This window comes from Zootoca vivipara, chromosome 16 (assembly GCF_965207765.1).
Source record: "Zootoca vivipara chromosome 16, rZooViv2.hap1.1, whole genome shotgun sequence".
Taxonomy (NCBI): domain Eukaryota; kingdom Metazoa; phylum Chordata; class Lepidosauria; order Squamata; family Lacertidae; genus Zootoca; species Zootoca vivipara.
In genome coordinates, this window is record NC_142599.1 from 24,566,209 (window position 1) to 24,581,545 (window position 15,337).

The following is a 15,337-nucleotide window of genomic DNA, read 5'->3' on the forward strand; positions in this document are numbered from 1 at the left end:
TCTTGCCTCTTTTCAGTTGATTTTTTTAAAAGAGAAAAAAAAAGACCCTTTTTCTTAGTTCCAATAACTTTTTATCTATCTATCTAATCTATATATACATATACATATATATTAAAAGAAAGCCTGATGTAGCAACTCTAGTTTAATAGCAGTATTTTAACTCCCATCTTTAAAAAAATATATATAAATATAAATATATATATATATATTTCCGCCCACTTGCCCTCCCTGTTATTTTTTAATGTAGCCAGAAAAGAGAGAGAGAGAGCAGAGAGAACCCCAAATTGCAGAACCTTAGTTGTAAAACCCAACAGCTACCTCTGGTCTGAGGGGGGGGGCTGCATACTGTTGGGGGGGGGACCCTGTACGGGGCCTCACACATTGAAATTCCAGGGACCCCTTGCAGGAATTGGGTGGGAATACATTGGTGTGATTCCTTTTTCTTTTTTTTAAATATATGTATATATATAAGTCATAAAAGAAAAAGAAAAATGTCCATGACCTTAATTTTTTCCTCTGACATGTATCTTCCTTGATAGGTATGTAGGGATGGCTTGTTTGTCTGATTCACCAGCAATAGACAAAAACTTACGATAGCTTTTTATTTTTATTTTTTTAAAGTCATCTCTTCCAGTATGATCAGATGAGCTCTTGGATCATTTGGGAGCTTTTAAATTCCAATCTGTGCCAATCCCCAAATCTGCACTGTTTTTGTCAAGAAAACACCACCCTTTCTCTCCCCCGCCCCCCGCCCCAAAGTAAAGATGTCTGCAGGGGCCAGAACTAAGTGCTGAAGGGTGTGCTTCCTACACAGAGAAGATCCCCGATTCAATCCCTGGAATCTCCAGTTAAGGGATCTCCTGTAATACCAGATTGGAGTGAGGTGGGGGACACCCTTTGCCTGAGCCCCTGGAGTGTTGCTGCCAAGTACTACGCTAGATGGATCAATGGTCAGTAGAAGGCATCCCAGTATAAGATGGGGCTGCACTGAGGAGGAATTAAACTCCACCACTCATAATCACCACTACCTTGTAGCGACGGGGGGATGGGGACCTGTGTCTTGAAAACTCACACCAACCACAGGTTAGGCTGCTCATTTGATGGGGATCTCTGCCTTCCCACTTTTTTTCTTGCCAAATGCATAAATGCAACAGTCAGCTCTGTTTTCACTTATTATTTTTACCCTAGAGAACAAAAACTTGACATTTGGGAATTTAGACATTCAGGCCTGCAGTGTACCAGAACTGGAGTCAGGCCTGGATAGCAGCACCCCAGTTTCTACGATTCTTGGGGGGGCTGTGATATAAAGCCAGTATAAGAGGATGGTATTCATATACCTTGAGAGTAAAGAGATGGATCAAGAGATGGATAGTGCGGGCATACCATTTAAAAATGCCCTTTGTTGGAAAAGGCACCCAGCACCTACCCCAGCCCAAATTCAATTTTGCCCAGCCCTAGCTAGCTACAATCCCAGACTAGTGGCATGCCATTTGGACCCCATCCACTCCACTGGGTGATGTGATTTATCTGCAAAGGCACCTACTTGTCTTTGCAAAAGGTTTCAGATGAGAATAGAAGATTGTTACCATTTTGAATATTCAGGGTCCCAATTAGGGTTGCCAGACTCAATAGAGGACAGGACTTCTGTGCCTTTAATTGTCCTTCTCTCTTTTGAATCTGGAAACCTTAAAGAGAAACCAGCAGACCCTTTGTTTAATTTCCAAGCAAAGGGTCTGCTGGTTTCTTTTTAAGGTTTCCAGACTCAAAAGAGAGAAGGACAATTAAAGGCACAGAAGTCTTGTCCTCTATTGGGTCTGGCAACCCTAGTCCTAATGGAAGATTCTGAGATTTTGAGAAGAAGCTTCCTTGATTTCTTGGCAAAATTAAATTTTCCAAGAGTTTCCATGGCATGCCGTTAGTCAGGTGGGCGGCGGGGAGGGGGGGGGATGTATTTGAACTTCTGGAACCAATTGTAATTTTGACAAAATTCAAAAAGTGGATTTTGGAACATCAGATTTTTCAGAACTTCTTTGAAACACTCATGAGTGGCTTCTCTAACACCAGTTTATTGGCAACAAAAGGCAACATTTTGAAGGTATCAGCTTTGCTTCAAAATCTTCAATTGCAAAGATATTATAACTAAAACATATAAAAAAGCACAGTCATCGGATTAAGGAAATCTTGGTTGATTAATCATATGTCTTTCAATCTGCATAGATTTGAAACCTTTAAAAAGCTACTTTTAGAGAACAAAAAATGGTTTCTGTGTTTTTACTTATACACACATACATGTCATGGCAGTAGAAGAGGCATTCCCTGTTCTCTTTCACACAAGAGGGAATAGTTCTTAGGAACATAGGCAGCTGCCTTATAATGAGCCAGATCTTATACTAGCTAACTATTTTCACAGCTGGACAACAGCTCTCTTGGGGTTTCCAGCCCAGTTCAGAGATGCTGGGGATTGAACCTGGGACCCCTTGCATGCCAAAGCAAGTGCTCCACCACTGTGATATATTATCCTTCCTCTCAAAATGAATTCATGTTCTAGCTAGCCCCAATGGTTCTGAATAAAGGGCTGGTTTAAATACAAAGCTGCCTTATACTGTATCAAACCATTGGTCTATCTAGCTAAGGATTGGCAGCGACCCTCCAGGGTTCCAGGTAGGGCGTCTTTTCTAGCTGGACGTGGAGATGCCAGGAATTGAACGCAGGACCTTTCGCATGCAGAGCAGATGCTCTCCCACTGGACCACAACAGCCCTTCCTCTTCTTAGATGGTGCTTGCCAGTTTTCAGAGGTTACTAGTATTAAAAGTAATGCTAAAGTAATTTAACTAGATAATCAGGGCACCTTTTTAGTTGATTGATTTTTTTTAACCCAATTAATCAACCTAAAGGATGCTGCCCTAAAATTGCTGACATGTTGTTTGAAACTTTGTCAGCATCAGAATCTTTCCCTTTTGAATTTCAACCTTTAGCAAAAAATATATATATTTTAAAATCCTGGAATTTCAAATTTGAATGCCATCTCTCAGCAGTGTGAGACATAGTAGCAGATTTCAGCTCTCCCCAAATGGGGTTAATCGCCAACATCTGTGGTCAGATTCGAAGCCATTGTTTGAGGTATCTGTGTGTTTGTGTAAAAGGGTGGTAGGAAATGTAATTGGGGGTGGGGTGGGGATTTCCAATTATCATACTCCAATAACTGCTTCATGGATATAAATTATATAGAGAATAGTATTACTGTAATGCATTTAAAATGATGAAATGAATTTGGATTTATATTTAAATGAGGAGACCTTATCGAAGTGGCTCTCCCAGCCAGACTAGTTGCAGAAGTATTTTTAGCTGGTGGGAAGATGATTTCTTACCCCCCCCCATCCCTTCCCACCCCCACATGCTCTCTCTCACACACTCACTCTCACACACACTTTTTAAAACTCTCCAACAATGCAAAGGCTATGACTGTTAAATCTCAAAACCCTCCTGAATCAACAGCAACGAACATTTCAATCTTTTAATCCTTTCATTTGTTTTTGCCTTGATGATGATGATGATGATGATGATGATGCATTTACATGCCTGGTTGCTTGAGGTTTTTGGTTGTTGTTGTTTTTCAATGGAGAGGGGGGGAAGACAAAAAAAATTAGAACATTTCTTTATAATTTAATATTTCTATTTTAATAAATGCATTTATTACATGTAAATGTAGTAAGGAACTGGGCTAAATAAAATACTTTTTATTAGGTAATTTATTATAAGGAACAAAGGATATTTTATTTTATGATAAAGTGATCCTTAAAAAGATTAGAATGTTTAGAATATATGTAGGTTGAAAATACATTTGTATCCAGAGTATTGCTTAAAAAGTGTTTTTAATATATGTTTCATTCTTTCCCCCTTCCTCTTTTTCGTGCGTGCCTGTGTGTATGTATCAGTGGGTAGTTACAGTAAGAATAGCCCTTCCCAGAAAAAAAATAGTTATCACAAAGTTGTATTTAAAAATGATTAAAAGTGATGAACATTACAAATCGGACAAAAGAAATGCCACTTTTAAAACAGTAAATGTTTGCCTTTGGTTTAAAATCATCCTCAGCTCACCAACACCTGGGTATGCAATTTTCATTATTATTGGATGTTTAAAAAATAAGCACACACTTAAGAATTTAACTGCATAGAACAAATTTGGGTGAAGCTGGATTGGCAAACTTGCCTCTTAGTGGATCTGCTTAGATGAGCCTATGCCTATGCCATCCTAAGGTAAAGGTAAAGGGTACCCCTGACCATTAGGTCCAGTCACGGACGACTCTGGAGTTGCGGCGCTCATCTCCCAGGTCCTAATCCAACCCTCTAACCACTACGCTGCACTGGCTATCAATTTATCAAACTTACCAGACAAGCTAACATGTACTGTGGCAGCCATAAAGGTAAAGATAAAGGTACCCCTGACCGTTAGGTCCAGTTGCGGATGATTCTGGGGTTGCGGCGCTCATCTCGCTTTACTGTCCGAGGGAGCCGGCATACAGCATATGTGGCCAGCATGACCAAGTCGCTTCTGGCAAACCAGAGCAGTGCACAGAAACGCCATTTAACCTTCCCGCCAGAGCGGTACCTATTTATCTACTTGCACTTTGACGTGCTTTCAAACTGCTAGGTTGGCAGGAGCAAGGACCAAGCAACGGGAGCTCACCCCGTCGCGGGGATTCAAACCGCCGACCTTCTGATTGGCAAGCCCTAGGCTCTGTGGTTTAGACCACAGCGCCACCCGCATCCCACATGCCACCCTAGTGTCCTTCAAATATTCCTGGACTACAAATTCCATAGGAATTACAGTCCCTGGAGGACTCCAGGTTGGCAAAGGGTGGTGTGGACTCATTGGGTCCATGTTTCCAGAGTTGGAATCAAGGGCTTTGTGGGCAAATTGTCAGACCAACACTAAGCAGGTCCTTGTCTCTGAGCTCTCTTCAGGCCCATTGGGGTACCAGAAATCTTTCCTCAAAACATCCTCTTTGATGAGCAGGCAGGTGTGGGGTTTGAGATGGTCTAGCTTGCATGAATACTCAGGACATTCTTTTGGGTCTGGCCCTGGCTTAGTAGAGCGGGACCCTACGTTTTTAAGCTAGTTTTGGATCCTGTCACCACCCTCTTCAGCTGCTGCCTCTTCCTATGCAGTCTTTATCAGGACAGTTTTGGACCAGGGACCACAACCCTTTCCCTTTAAACATGGAGATAGATGCAGGGTGAGTACGACCACAGAATATGACTCTGGGCAAATAGACATAAAAATGGCAGCCAGCCACAGACTGTTGCTAGTCACCTGGTGATCTGTTGTGCCATATCAAGCAGCAAGGAGAATTCCCCATAACTTCCTATTGGAAATCCAAGGGATCCGGGAAATGTAACAATTCTGCCATTCCCTTAGCTGTCTAATAACACCCACACCATGGTAAATTACTACTTTGTAAATGGTTGCCTCTATCTATCCTCCATCTTTACTGGTGGGCTAAGTATTTTGGGTCATCCAAAGAGGACCTTCTCTGCCCCTATGGAGAGTGTTAGAAAGACAAAAAGCAATTTGCTTCTCTGGAGTTATTCATTTCCTATCACAAAATTCTTAAGCTTGTGCATTGGTTCTTTTATTATTTAATATATATATTTTAAAATCTTAAAAGCATAGGGGTAATGATCCAGGTAACAGTTTATTCCCACATGTTGCTGGACAGTTGCCTTGTTTTGCTAGAGATTCAAAGTACTTTTGTTGGTGGTTGAGTACCCAGCACTGTGCAGGATAGAACCCTCCGAGTATATCTCTACACAACAGACTTAAGTGGGATTAGTCTTCATTCACTCTTCCCGGGAGACTGTACATTATTTGTGTCAGGGAGCTAGGAATTGTATTTACAGGAAGAAACCCTCACCACGCTGCAATCCCCATAATTTTCTGGGGCAGGAGCCATGACAAACTGGTATGAAACTGACATACATTTGCATTATAGGTGTTTGCCTCCTGGTGGCAGCCAACATAATGCCCTCCAGATGTTGCTAGACCACAACTCCCATCATCCTGACCATTGGCCATGCTGAATAGGCCTAATGGGAGCTAGAGTCCAACAACTGAATGGCACCATCTTGGCAACCCGTACACTTTGCAAACTTTTCTTTGTTTTTTTTAAAAAGCCATGAATATCCCAAATCTACTTTTCTTAGAGGACAGGGACATTTATGAGTCTTCTGCCTTTCAACAAAATAACCTTAAGGTAAGAAAGCCACACACACCCCAGCTCTGTTGGCCTTTGCTCACAGAATCATTTTGTAATTTTTAACCAAAAAGAGAGAGGGGGGGAGAGAGGGAGAAAGGGAGGGAAGAGGAATCACTTAAGTATATTAAAAAAAATCTTTCTAAAAGTATAAAACTTTCTAATGTATTTCTTATAATCCTATAGAAAATAATAAAAATGAATAGTAGATGATATCAATATAAAATATAAGAAAAGTGACGATCCCAGACTGAGCAGAATGTAAAATAAACTCTTAACCAAGGTCAGGTTTGTTTTCGTTTTATTAATTTTCCTGCTAATGCTATGCCCCCCACCCACCCAGTACTACATTCCTTAGCTGAAATTTGAACCACGGTTTAGTAACTTTGTGTCAATCAAAGCTGCAATGTTATTTTTTTATAGGGGGGGAATTATGGGATCTAATAATATGTATTTTTTAAAAAAAGAATTAAGTTTTGGTGGTTTTTTATGTTGATCTTTTAAAGAATATCCATCCAATACATTAGAAAGGAAACAAAGATTAGACTTAACCTTTTTAATTCTGACTTCCAGCACTGTGCTAGGAAGGGTTTGAGTTTTGAACAGAAATTGGAACATTTGAGAGGATGAGGTTTTGTTTTTCTTTAAAGGCAAAGCTGGTGTTTTCCTTCAGAGAAAAAGGAAAGAAAATTTCTCCAAAATATCAAGAGTTTTGGAAGGCCTTTGCAACACGCTGGTTGAAATAGCTATTATATTCTACATCTAAATTAGGTGATGAACATGGTTGATATCAGAGCACTGGGGCTCAGTGATCAATGTGGAATAAATCTCTAGCTGATACAGTATTCCTTATCTGTTTGGCCCTGTCCATTTGCACTCTTGATGAATATACAGCAGCAGCAGCAGCAGCAGCAGCAACAACAAATTCCTTCCCTGGAATTTTAAAGGCAACCCTGGATTAAAATGGGCTTGCCCACTGTTTATCTGCGTGTAAGGTGGAACCATGTGGGAAAATAGCTTTGTTAAGTAAACTTCAGGAGGCGGGACTCCAGTGCCCCTTTCCAGAAGCTGTGGGGTTTCATTTGGGTAATTGGCTTAATTAAGGGCTTATCCACACTTTACCGTTCCTCCGTATTTTAAAACTATGTCCAAGTGCCCTTTTGTTTTGCTCCAGAGCTTTCACCATGAAAACCCACTCTTTAAAGCTCAATCAGAGCAAATGCCAGTCCATGGTAAACCCGAATTGCCATTTGCTCCGATTCAGCTTTAAAGAGTGGATTTTCTTGGGGAAAGCCCCAGAGCAAACGGGAGGGGGGGGAGTATGCTCAAACATGGAGCTTTAATACACAGGCCTATGCCTGAAAATAGTGGAGCAAAAGGTTAGTGTGGATAGGCCCTAAAACGCCTATATCTTCCAATCAGCTAAGGTTTATTTGAACAGATGACACTTCTGTTAAGCTGACAGCCATTCTGCCCCTACCTCTCCTTCCCCAATTGCCTCTGCCAAGCTTATCTGCCAGGGCTACAAAAATATATATAACCTAGGCACTGATCTCAAATTTGAGTGCCTTCAGATTTGATCATTTCCCCTAGCAACATTTTTCAATTTAATTAACTGGCATGTATAGCATTTGTATAAAAGAAAATCTGGGGTGTTCGTGTATAAGAGTTTGACTTCCCCACTCCCAAGCCCTGATCTCTCCAGTTTTGTGCTCCCCAACAAAACCCAGTGCTTTTGACAAGCCAAACCCATAGTTCTAGGGAAAAATTATGCCCAGCAGACTGAGAATGAGCAAATGTGGAATTTGGATATTTTTAGGAGTGAGATGAGAATACCACTTAGAACAGACTGAGCAGTACTCAGTGAAGTTCTCAAATGTGTACATTGAATTCTTTGTGTCTGTGAAGATTTCAAAGGGCTTAAGAGCCCCCAGGTCACCTATGCCCCTGCCAAGTGGTCAGCGGCCAGCCTGCTTCCTTCCCTTCTAGACATTCTGAGCCTTATTACCTGAAGAACATATTGCGCCGAGTATCGTCTCCCGGGGTAGCTGGGATCATCAGCCTTTGCTACTCCAAAATAATTTCAATATTATATGACATTATTATAATAAATAATAACATAGTTTTAAAGTATATAGGTACTATTATTAATTTGAGTGGTTTTGAACTAAGTCTCTGAGAAGTTTAGGAGTGGCTTCTTTTAGGCTGAGTCATTTTCTTGTTCTGCAATAAGGGAAGTCAGATGTTGAGGGATGCGCCTGCAGAGTCTCAAGGTGGGTGGTTCCTTTGGCAAGCCTCAGAGCCGCTGTGGTCCATGATGTTAGTACTTCTGGAGCAAGACTGGACTCATTTTTCACGGAGCATACAAGCGTTGTGTCGCTATTCGGGCCAGGGATTAACCAGCACTGGTTGGGCAGCTCTGGAGTGTATCGCCCATTCTCAAATCTTTCCTCCTTGTGCAAATCTAGATCATAGCTGTTCAGACCTCATTCTTACCAGATTGCCTTCTTTTGCTTCCCCCCCCCCCTTAGAAACCCAAGATCTATGCACCAGGTCCTAGGTACAAAGGATGCATAGACAGAATTCAAAAACTGCGTGCCCCTGAGCACATCCTGAGCCTAGGAATTTGAACTGCAGTCACAATTCCTTTTTAGATAAAGGTTAATTCCTGGTTTCCCAGAATTGCCTTGTTTCAGCAGTCTAATCGAAAAGACCTTTTTGTGGTTGCCATAGTTTTTGGAATTGAGGTCCCTTGCCAATTTCTTGCAAAGCACCAAGTAGTCTACCAGTAGGTCCTTTCCAACCCTTTGCCCACCCCTGGTCTCAATTAGCAGGTTTGTTACTCCATCTTTTCTCATTTCCAAGTAGGCCAGTATGAACCTTGAGCAATTCCTCCATATCAAATTCGGTTGACTTGTAAATAATGGCATCATGTTCTACAAACCTCTTTCTGAATAGGCTAGTCCTGCTTAAGTTGGTTGGGGTTCTCGCAGTGCTTTCTCTTACCCGAGGGTACATCTGATCTCTTTTAAACAATTACTTGCGAGGTAACAGTTTGACAAACCCCTGGAACCTTTAATTTGTGAATCCAATCTTAGAAACCATTTCCTATTATCAGAATCCAGTTGGGAACAGGATTAGGTTACAGAATCTCCTTTGATTTGTTTGGGCAGCTGGCATTTGTACTAGCAGACCAAGAAAAGAGACAGGCCAGCTTCTTGTTTTTATTTCATTCTTTTGTTTACTTGCTCTTTTATTTTACCTCAATTTGTTCTTTTGGTTTGATACTTGAATGGTGATACAAATATCGCCCTGGACTGAAACTCAGATGCACTTTATAGATCACACCACTTTTCGCCAACCTGGTGCCCTCCAGAGGTTTTTGGACTGCAACTCCTCAGTTGCCATCCCAAACCTCTGGAGGGCACTAAGTTGGCGAGGACTGCATTACGTCTATACAGCAAATTTAAACCGGTTGCAAACCAGGTTAATTGCCGGGAATCTTCAAAGAACCTCAAGAATTGCAATTTTTGCAAAGGTACTGAGAACTCTCTTAAAGGCCTTTTCCCAGGATTTCATGTGGGACAAAGCCATGATGATAACCCGGTTTAAATTTGTAGAGTAGATAGTTTCTAATATTTGTACACTAGTCAGCAGATGGCATCCTTGCTTCAGTCAAACGAATGGCCAACGTATTTCTTTGTTGGTTTCCGTGACTTGGAGGAGTTGATCTAGCGGATGCTAACATTTCCAGGAACATTTCACAGTTCTTGGGAACGATTTGTGCTCTGATTTTTACTATTCCCTTTTCTTTATTCTTTTTAGTCATAACTAAAAGCCAGGGTCCACTTTTGTTAGTACTTTTGTACAATGTTAAGACATCTCATTGGCATCAGTGAAACTTCTGGCATGTAAGATCTGACCCCCCCCCCAGTTGTTATTGAAGTACTGTAGAAGGGAAGTCAAGTACTGTACAGCATTTGGAACCAGAATTTCACCTTGTGAGTCATGTGAGAGAATTCAGATTTGTTGCCTTTTCAGGTGCCACTGTCATCAGGAGAGGGGGGGAATCAATTATTGATGAACTGGATGTGGCAGCCATTATTTCACTCATGTCATTAAGGAATTGGTCCAGAGTAATTTCAATTTAGGAGGAACTGCTTTTGCCTTTAAATTAGTGTGGAATTCATGTACTGGGTTTGATGAAACCTAGAATAGTTTCCCTCGTTACAAAGTAAGAATTCCAATGGAAAAACAGTAGAGAAAACTTGAGTTCCACCATAATCGCCAAGGAGTTGTATTCTACTAAGCTCTACTCAAGAGTAACCCTTTGAAATTAAAGGACCTAAGTTAATCATATCTATTAATTTAAGTGGGTTTATTCTGAGTCGGGCTAGCATTGGATACAATCCAAGAGTCCAATCTAGTAATGTTGAGACAAATGGGAATATATCCATTGGGGCATATTCTGGAACTGTTGTAATGGGAACAGATTTATCCTTGCAAGTGAAAAAAAAAATCAATCTTTCTAAAGTTCTTCCACAATCTTCCACATTTCTAAACAACCAACTAAGAAGGGTTTGCTGAGAGCCTCACTGGGTGAGAAGGTATTCTCTTCAGGAGGGCATCCGAGTTTAGATTGGGGGAGTTAATCTTTTGGCCTCATACCAAGTCTGTGATGCAAACAACCCCCTTCCCAAAGCTGCATTGAGTTGTGCATTTCATCAGTGGCTAATAGCAGCTTTGGGAGGGAGGGTTGGAATTTGTCTCAAGGAATCTGTGCAGGGAGCAAAGGGTTAAATCCCCCCTGCACCACAGGCCTGGTCCAAATCTGAGGTGCTTTTACCTCCAGCCATGGGATTTTTGCATCCCAAATCGTTTTGGCCTTTCATTTGACAAATCTGCAGCTGTAGCTGTCTGGCTTAAAAAGAAATGTGAGGTTGTTTGCCTTCTGTCGAAATGGACATTCTGCACTTCTTTGGGGGGGGGGACATTCATTTTAACTGTTTCTGTGCTTATGTAATGACCTTTTCTGCATGGAGTTGCAAATGAATTTTTCCTTCCCCAGCTGAACTCTGCTATTCCTTTCCACCCCATCCTGCGCCTTGGTTCCATTTCAGCACCACTTCAAGAGTCAAAACAGCTCTATGCTGCTGAGCAGCTTTTGCCAACCTGGTGCCCTCCCACATAGTCCCACTATGACTCCCGGAACAGCAGGAGGGCAAATGGTTGGCGAAAGTGGCTACAGACTTTTTAAAAAATCATTTTTAATGCAGTTCCCAGGTTCCCTAGGGAGAAGGTGCTTGTGCTCTTTTCCTAGAGAATAATGGGGCTATTCTACAAGCAGGAACTCTCTCAGCACCTGCACTAGAGTGCAGAATAAAGCTGGGGGTGGGAGAACGGTTATGGCAGTTAAATGGGCATAGGTTTCAACGGAGAATGCAAACTCTGTAGCTTAGCTGAATCCAGCAATTTATTCCATCATATATCTGGGCACGTATTGGAGGGTTGCTGTGGACTTCAATTTTCTTTTTCAACATGGTGCAGGACATTTTCTCCACCTGTAAACAGTTCCGTCTTATCTTTGACCATTCTTGTCTCAATTTCTGGTGTTGCTTTTTTTGTCATAGGAAATCTATAATCAGTCCTTGGAAGCAGGTCATGCATTCCATCCAGGGTTTGGGTTTTATTTTATCAGTTGTTACCTGGTTTCCCCAAACCCCTTTCTTTCTTCCTCTCTCTCTCTCGGTCTGTAAAAACCCGAAAGAGGAAGAGAGAGAAGCCAAGAAATATTAACCCATCCATAGAGAGAAGAAGATGATTACTAGTTAGACTCAGTGTCTTGAGTTCGGAGGCATATAGTAAAGAGGAGATTTTTTAAAAGTCAAAAGAAAAAAGAAAAGAAAATAATGATGTTGCACAACTTGTAGGAAAACAAAGAAGGGAAAGGGTTATTGTATTAAATGTGCTAAATTACATTAAGAACTTAATTTTATTAAAGTATTATTACTTAAGAAATGCAGGGTCTTGGTCTTCATTGCTTCAGTTTCTCCGTTCGCTCTTTGCTCCCCCCCCCCGCCCCGCTTTGCAATGCAATGATGGTGTAACAGCTGCTACCCTGCAGATATCGCTGGACTACAACTCCCATTAAGGTGACACAGAGGCTGTTGGGAACTGTAGTCAAAGCACCAGGTTGGCAGAGGCTGTCCTAGCCAGTTATTTTGATACTCAGGTGAGGTCCCCAGTGCTAAGCACACATCGTAAACTTGCACTCGGTGGCTTGGGAATTGTGTGCAGACATTTGGGAAATGGAGGAGGCTGTCTTATACTGAGTCAGGTCACTGGTCCATCTAAGCCAGGCACAGGCAAACTCGGCCTTCCAGTTGCTTTGGGACTACAGTTCCCATCATCCCTGACCACTGGTCCTGTTAGCTGGGGATGATGGGAGTTGTAGTCCCAAAAAATCTGGAGGGCTGAGTTTGCCTATGCCTGATCTAAGCCAATGTTGTACTTTGGGTGGGTGGGGGCATCACCACCTGATGATGATGGAGGACAACCGCCATCAGCCCCAGTCAGTTTAGCCCAGGCATCCCCAAACTTTGGCCCTCCAGATGTTTTGGACTACAATTCCCATGTTTCCTGACCGCTGGTCCTGTTAGCTAGGGATCATGGGAGTTGTAGGCCAAAACATCTGGAGGGCCGAGTTTGGGGATGCCTGGTTTAGCCAATGTTCAGGGGTGGTGGAGGTGGTATGGGGGATCCAAGCAATGGTGGCTGATACCCACAAGAGCAGATGGAGCCACAGCCAATGACATGCAAAGCCAAGCAACCAATTATAGCTTTGTCCTCTGAGTTCCACAAAGGGAACACTTGAGACTAAGACAGGCATCCCCAAACTTTGGCCCTCCAGATGTTTTGGCCTACAACTCCCATGATCCCTAGCTAACAGGACCAGTGGTCAGGAAACATGGGAATTGTAGTCCAAAACATCTGGAGGGCCAAAGTTTGGGGATGCCTGGACTAAGACCACATCCATGCCATACATTTAAAGCACTATGATACCACTTTAAGCAGTCATGGCTCCCCCCAGAGGATCCTGGGAAGTGTAGTTTGTTAAGGGTGCTGAGAGTTGCTAGAAGACCCCTATTCCCCTTCCAACAGTTTCCAGAGTTCCCTGTGAAGAAGGATCGATTCTGAAACCACTCTGAAAATTGTAGCTCTGGGAAGGGAATGTATGTGTGCGCGTGTGTGCACCTGCGCGAGTGCGCGCTCAAAACTCTCAGGACCCTCCCAGAATTCTTTGGGAAAGGCCATGACTATTAAAGGTGGTATCATAGTGCTTTAAATGCCTGGTGTAAATGTGGCCTAAGGAGGAGGAAGCCAAGGCCGCCCACTGCTGTTCTGCCAAGGGGCAGAGGTTCTCCTAGGATCTGGAACAATAAACACACAAATGGGGTGAAGACTGGGTATTTTATTAAATAGCCCAATGAAAGCTACATGGTATTGTCAATACCTTATGTCTCCTCTCTCTGCTTGCTGGGATCTCCTGTTAGCAGTGGATGTGGTTCCTGCAGCTGTGGCCAGCCCACAGCACTTTCCAAACCCAGCCTACATCAAAGTCCTCAAGTTCTGAAGCTCTCCAGCAGGCATCCCCAAACTGCGGCCCTTCAGATGTTTTGGCCTACAACTCCCATGATCCCTAGCTACGGTAACAGGACCAGTGGTCGGGGAGGATGGGAATTGTAGTCCAAAACATCTGGAGGACTAAAGTTTGGGGATGCCTGCTCTCCAGCTCTGAAGATCTGACCAAGAGATATGGCTTTGGACTTCTACACTTTTTGGGGTTATTACACAAGCCACACCTGGTGTTTGGGTTGTACATCAGGCTCCCACCAAAATGAAAGAACATTGACTAGGCCAGCCTTTGGTATCCAGCTGTTTTTGGACTACAACTCCCATCATCCCTAGCTAGCAGGACCAGTGGTCAGGGGTGATGGGAGTTGTAGTCCAACAACATCTGGGGACTCGAGGCTGGTTTAGGCTAACAGATACTGGTTTAGGCTAACAGATACTCCTTTCTATCGTAACATCTAAAATCCTTACATTTTGCCAACCAGGCGCCAGCAGTGAGAGGCCTCACAACATATAACTATGAGAAACTCTCTTTGAAATAAACAAGATCAACAACCACTTAAAGGCCCAGATCCACAGGATTTCTGGGTATGTAAGGAGCACTGTTCCATGCCACCAAATAGCAATGGTCTTCCACAATATGGAAATAAACCTGCACTTGTAAATAGGAAGGTAGAGGCTGGCTGAGTGCAGACTGCAGTTGGTGAGCCAGTGCCCCATTTACCCCAATGGACCAGCCTCTGCTGGACCAAAGGTTAAAGAACAAGGTTTCAGAAAAGCTGCTTCCTCCAGCCCTGCCACGAGATGCCAATAGTTGACCCTTCTGCTCACAATGCATCTGCTCTACCACTGTGCAACATCCTTTGCCCATCCCTTCCCAACAGTTCCGATTGCTGAGATCCCGAGCTCTCTCTCTTGAGGTAGACTGCTCCTGATTAAGAAGCTCTTTCCTCACTTTCCAATGTCAAGTGTTTTTGAGCTTCTTCCACAGCTGCCAATGGAACCCCTGGGGAGCAGTCACCACTTTGTCCTTCACCTCAGGCCACAAAGTGTCATGAACCAGCCTGGCTGGAGGGGGCCAGGCAAACCTGGAGACTGGAGGCCAGGCAAACCTGGAGACTGGAGGCCAGGCAACCAGACCTGCTCTGCTCTTTTGGGAAAACCGCTCCAGTTACTCCAAGCAGGAACTTCTACATTGCCCGAGGTTAGGGGTGGGGGAAAGGGGGCTGAGCCCAGCCCAGTTGCCCCTTCTCCTCCACAGGAATAGATGATGACATATTTTGAAGATTAGAACATGAGTTCATCCCTCCCTGCCCTCCCCCATCCTTCCTGCGGAGAGTTTGTTTGGTGTGATGACATCGCCGCTTGGCTCAAGGCACAGCTAGGGCAGATGGTGGGCATGGCACGGGTGCCTGGCTGCTTCTGGACAGCATCATGCCAGGGGGACCAG